The 6,000-nt window shown below is 42.7% G+C and overlaps 1 non-coding gene across 1 annotated transcript; it reads right to left on the reverse strand.

Annotated features, from left to right (window-relative positions):
* Nucleotides 1-3,846: 3,846 nt before the first annotated feature.
* TRNAC-ACA (transfer RNA cysteine (anticodon ACA)) lies at nt 3,847-3,918 on the reverse strand. The gene has a single exon. It is a non-coding gene; the product is annotated as a tRNA-Cys (tRNA).
* Nucleotides 3,919-6,000: the final 2,082 nt, after the last annotated feature.

The following is a 6,000-nucleotide window of genomic DNA, read 5'->3' on the forward strand; positions in this document are numbered from 1 at the left end:
AATCAACCTTAAATATTCATTGGAAGGACTGATGCTGAAGTTGAAGCTCCAGTACTGTGGCCACCTGATGAGAAGACCTGACTCATTGGACAAAACCCTGATGCTGGGAAAGATTGAAGAAAAAAGGAGAAGAGAGCAATAAAGAATGAGGTGGTTGGATGGCATCACCAACTCAATGGACATGAACTTGTACAAACTCTGGAAGATAGTGGAGGACAGGGAAGCCTGGAAAGCTGCAGTCCATGGGGTTGCAGAGTCAGACAGGACTTAGCAACTGAGAAACAACAACAAAGGACATTTTCAAGGACACAAAACTTGAGCAAGAGGAACACACCTCACCCATACCCCTCAGAATACTTTTCTACTTTCAGCAAGCATTTACCTTGATCAGATCTAGTTTCATCTATATCCCCCTTATAGTCCCTCCCTTTGGAGAATTTGTTTTGTTCTGAAGGTGTGTGCTGGTTTCTGTAGTGAAGAGCTGTGTTTAATACCAGATGAGACTCACGTTGTCTCAGCTTCCCAAACTGATCAGTCAGAGGACCTGGTTTCAGAAAATAATGCAGGGAGAATGTTCAAGTAGAATCTGCAAACCTTTAGTGACTATTTTTGATATTGAATTTTTCACCATTCACGGACCAGTGGCCGGTTATGGAAGGTGCCGAGAGTCAGAGGAAATCACTGGTACCCAACTAGAAGGATTATTGGACTGTGTAATTAACCAGGTTCAAATTGAGGCTTTAGCAACAGAGAAATGAACAGATATCACCTCAGTATGATACTATATTAAACCTGAACATCTTGTGGTATGTTGGGGGCTTTTAAAAAGTTTCTTGTGAGGGGAGTTTGGGGGATTTTCAATTGTGAACCGTTCATACTTGTTTTTATTTTTAGTGCAGAATTGTTCTTCTTTTTCTTTCTAAAACTCTTGGTTATTTCTTTGGCCAGCATTGATCTTCACTTACCTCTCCATTCGCAGGTGTCTCAACAACTGAAGTTCACTTGTATTTTTCTTGGTACTTGTTTATCTTTATTGAGGTATAACTGATGTATAATGAACTGTACATATTTACAGGATGCAATGAGTTTTGGCATATATACACCACGATTGTTATTTAGTTGCTAAATCATGTCTGACTCTTTTTGTGACCCCATGGACTCTAGAGACTGTAGCCTGCCATTCTTGTCTGTCCATGGGATTCTCCAGGCAAGAACACTGGTTGCCATTTCCTCCTCCAGGGAAGCTTCCCAACCAAGGGATTGAACCCAGGTCTCCTGAATTGCAGGCAGATTCTGTACTGCTAAGCCAACAGGGAAGCCCCACACCATGATTCAAGTAGTGAAAATATCCATCCCCTCCTGGAAGGGTCCCTGTGCTCCTTGGCAATCTCTCCCTCCTGGGTCTTCTCTCCCTGCATCACCAGGCAACCCCTGACTTGCTTTTTGTCAATGTAGATTAGTATACATTTTCTAGAGTTTTGTATAAGTGGAATCATGCAATGTATATTCATCTTGTCTGTTTGACTTCTTTCACTCAGACTAATGATTTTTTTTTTCAATGAATCTGATTTTGCTTTTTAAATTTAAGTTTTATCTTATATTGGAGTATAGTTGATTTACAATGCTGTATTAGCTTCAGGTGCTTTTTTATGTTTTGTTTTCAGTAAACTTGATTAAAAAAATTTTTACTTTTTATTTTACACTGAAATATAGTTGATCTATAATGTATTAGATTCAGGGTTTTTTGCTGTATTTTCAGTAAACTTGACTTACAAAAAAACTAATTTAATTTTATTTAAATTTTAAAATTTATATTGGAGTTTAGTTGACTTACTAAGTCTAATGATTTTGAGATTCATCCATGTTGTTGTGTATCAGTAGCTCATTTCTTTTTATTTAGAGGTTACATTCATTGTGTGGATATGCCGGAGTTTCTTCATCTGATCACCTGTTGATGGATGTTCGGGTTGTTCCTGGTCTTGGACCATCACAGGTAAAGAGTCTGTGAATAGTCAGGAGGTACAGGTCTCTATGGACACATGCTTTCTTTTCTCTTGGGAAATACCTAGGAATGAGATGGCTGAAAGATCACGGTGTATGGTTACTTTTTAAGAAGCAACCAAGTGCTTTCCAAAGCCATGGTGCCACTTTACATCCCAACCATGTCCTCCACATGCTCACCAGCACTTGGTGTGGTCAGTGTATTTAGTCCTAAGCATTCTAGGAGTCCTCTTTAATGGCTGCACAGTGTTTCCACGAAATCGCTGTGCTATATGCTCAGTCACTCAGTTCTGTCCAACTCTGTGACCCCATGGACTGTGGGATCTTCTGTCTGTGGAATTCTCCAGGCAAGAATACTGGAGTAGGTTGCCATTTCCTTCTCCAGGGGATCTTCCTGACCCAGGGATCAAACCTGAATCTCCTGCATTGGCAGTTGGATTCTTAACCTCTGAGCCACCAGGGAAGCGCCTACTGATGAACTTTTACCTCGCTTCCTGTGTTTTTGTCTTTAGAAACAAAGCTGAGATCCTGGGTTGTGTAACTGGAGCTCTTATTTCTGTGAGATGGAGTCTTTGGAATAGAATTGCTCACTGAACAGTATAAATATTTAAAAATGCAATAAATATTATCAGAGTGCTTTCCAAAAAAGGCTGGAATTGCTTACATTTTACCCGCAGTGCATTAAAATGGCCTTTGTCTTTCTCTTTAACCTCACTACTAACTCTTCACAGTAGTAGATACAGAACACACTTTAATTTGTGCAAATTGTTTTGATGTTTATCTTCTTGACTATTTGTGAAGTTGAGTATCTTTTCATATAAGTATTGGCTATTTGTTGTTCTTATTGAACAATCTCCACATATATTGCACATTTTCCTTGATTTCTGTGAGCTTTTTTTATAATATGGATTTTAAGATTTTATTTTTTTTTCAGATCTTGTCTTTTTTGTCTTTAACTTTGATATCATAATAATATATTAATGGTATCTTTTTTCGGATAACTCTGGCTTCATGTGTTGGTTAAGAAAGTATACCCAACTCTTGTCATTTTATTTTTTACAGATAAGAATTTAATCTTCCTTGGACTTTTATGTGGTGTGGGGTAGGAGCTCAGTTTTATCAGCTTCAAGTTAGAAACCCATTTGGGTAAGCACCACTTACTACATAAATCATTGTTTCTCTGCCTTTGTCTTAATAATCCCATTATTAACTGGGATTCTGCTTACTGGTTTGTCTTTTCTTTTTTTAAGGAAAATATTTATTTATCTGGTTGTGCTGGGTTTTAGTTGCAGCATGCAGGATCTTTTAGTGTGGCATGTGAACTCTTTGTTTTGGCCTGTGGGATCTAGTTCCCTGGCCAGAGATCGAATCCAGACCCCTGCATTGGAAGTGTGTATCTTAGCCACTGGACCACCAGGGAAGCCCCTGATTTGTCCTTTATGTCAATACCAGATGGATTTGATTATGCCAGGCATTTTTCATCCAAAGAAAATACTTAATAAATATTAATGTTGAGAAAGTATTAGTTAATTCTTCATACAAAATGTTGGGATTTCAATTGAATTAAATTACATATATAGCAATTTTGGAAGAATGTGTGTTTTTATACTAGTGTAATATTTTCATACAAGAACATAGTGTTGTTGAAACTGGGTCTCTGTACATGGGTACTGAGCTGAACCTCTAGACAAGGTTTTGGGTGAAGCAGGAAAGAATAAGTGAAGTTGCTCAGTTGTGTCCGACTCTTTGCGATGCCATGGACTGTAGCCTACAACGCTCCTCTGTCCGTGGGATTATCCAGGCAAGAATACTGGAGTGGGTTGCCATTTCCTTCTCCACAGGATCTTCCCAACCCAGGGATCGAACCTGGGTCTCCTGCATTGTAGGCAGATGCTTTACCATCTGAGCCACCAGGGAAGTCCAAGAATAGAAAAGAAAAGAAAAGAATAGTTTTACTGCAAGATGCCAAGCAAGGAAACTGGGGCAGATTGTCCTTAAAAGACCCAAACTCCCTGCAGCTCTCAAGGAAAGGTTTATAAAGACAAGGTGAGATGGTCCTAAGATGGTGGAGGAATAGGACAGGGAGACCACTTTCTCCTCCACAAATTCATCGAAAGAACATTTGAATGCTGAGCAAATTCCACAAAACAACTTCTGAATGCTGGCAGAGGACATCAGGCACCCAAAAAGGCAGCCCATTGTCTTCAAAAGGAGGTAGGACAAAATATAAAAGATAAAAAGAGAGACAAAAGAGGTAGGGATGGAGATCCATCCTGGGAAGGGAGTCTTAAACAAAGAGAGAAGTTTCCAAACACCAGGAAACACTTTCACCAGAGGGTCTGTGGCGAGTCTTGGAATCTCAGAGGGCAACATAACAGGGAGGAAAAATAAATAAATAAATAAACCCCACAGATAACATGCCTAACGGCAACTCCCAGCGGAGAAGCAGCCCAGATGCTCGCATCTGCCACTAGCAAGCGGGGGCTGGACAGGGAGGCGCGGGCTGCATTGCGTAGGGTAAGGACCAGGCCTGAATGCCCTTGAGATAGCAACCCAGACTGTGGTATAGCATCCTGTGAAAACCCCTAACCTAAGACACTGACAGGCCTGGTCACAGAACAAAGGACTGAGCAGAGCTAGCTGGCTGTGGACTGGCCCATCCCCTGCTGGAGACAGGCAGGCAAGGGCAGCCAGAGCTGGAAGGGGGCAATCGTGGCCCCAGAGAGGCATCCCCTACCAAACTGCAAAGAGGCTTCGTTGCTAACCAAGACTTCTTGGGATTCTGGATGGTTGACATCCGCCGGGAGGGTTGCAGCCAGAGATCAGCTCCCCAGAAGAGACACAGAGCACACCTGAGAAGGCGTGCCCATTGTACACCGAGAAAACCGAGCGGCTGGGACAGGGGAGGCAATAAGATGCACCCCCCAACTGGGGGTGACTGTGCTCGCCAAGCACCTGGTCACCTGAGCTGCTCTGACCTGGGAAGGGCACAAAACGCAGGCCCAACCGAATCTGCGCCTTTGTGGAGTACCCGAGAACCTGAACCTGAGTGCCTTAGACCTGGGAAGTGCACACAACCCAGGGCCTGCCTCAGACAGTTCCCCTGCAGAGCAACCTGGAGCCTGAACAGTGTAGACTGGGAAAGAACACACGCCATGAGTGGGGCAAACCCGGTGGGGCTGAAACACTGCGAGCACTCCCCACACACGCCAGTGATATTTGTTTGCAGTGTTCCTCCCTCCTCACAGCACGACTGAACAAGTGAGCCTAAAAATGTGACCACCACTGCCCCCTTGTGTCAGGGTGGAAATTAGGCACTGAAGAGACCAACAAACAGAAGAAGCTAAATTAACAGAGGGAACTGCTTTGGAAGTGACAGGTGCAATAGATTAAAGTCCTGTAATTAGCGCTGACTACATAGGAAGGGGCCTAAAGATCTTGAGAAGTAGAAGCTGGATCAAGGAACTATCTGAAAATGAACTGACCCCACACTGTCTGCAACAGCTCCAGAGAAAGTCCTAGATATATTTTTACTATTATCATTTTTAAATTAAAAGCCTTAAAAAATTTTTTTTCTAAGTCCTCTCAGTTCAGTTCAGTTCAGTTCAGTCACTCAGTTGTGTCCAACTCTTTGCAACCCCATGAATCGCAGCACGCCAGGCCTCCCTGTACATTGCCAACTCCTGGAGTCCACTCAAACTCACAGCCATCGTGTTGGTGATGCCATCCAGCCATCTCATCCTCTGTCGTCCCCTTCTCCTCCTGCCCCCAATCCCTCCCAGCATCAGGGTCTTTTCCAATGAGTCAACTCTTCGCATAAGGTGGCCAAAGTATTGGAGTTTCAGCTTTAGCATCAGTCCTTCCAATGAACACCCAGGACTGATCTCCTTCAGAATGGACTGGTTAGATCTCCTTGCAGTCCAAGAGACTCTCAAGAGTCTTCTCCAACACCACAGTTCAAAAGCATCAATTCTTCGGTGCTCAGCTTTCTTCACAGTC

The sequence above is a fragment of the Bos grunniens genome, chromosome 4 (genome assembly GCF_055505025.1).
Source record: "Bos grunniens cultivar Pamir isolate PY7600 chromosome 4, Bosgru_T2T1.0, whole genome shotgun sequence".
NCBI lineage: Eukaryota > Metazoa > Chordata > Mammalia > Artiodactyla > Bovidae > Bos > Bos grunniens.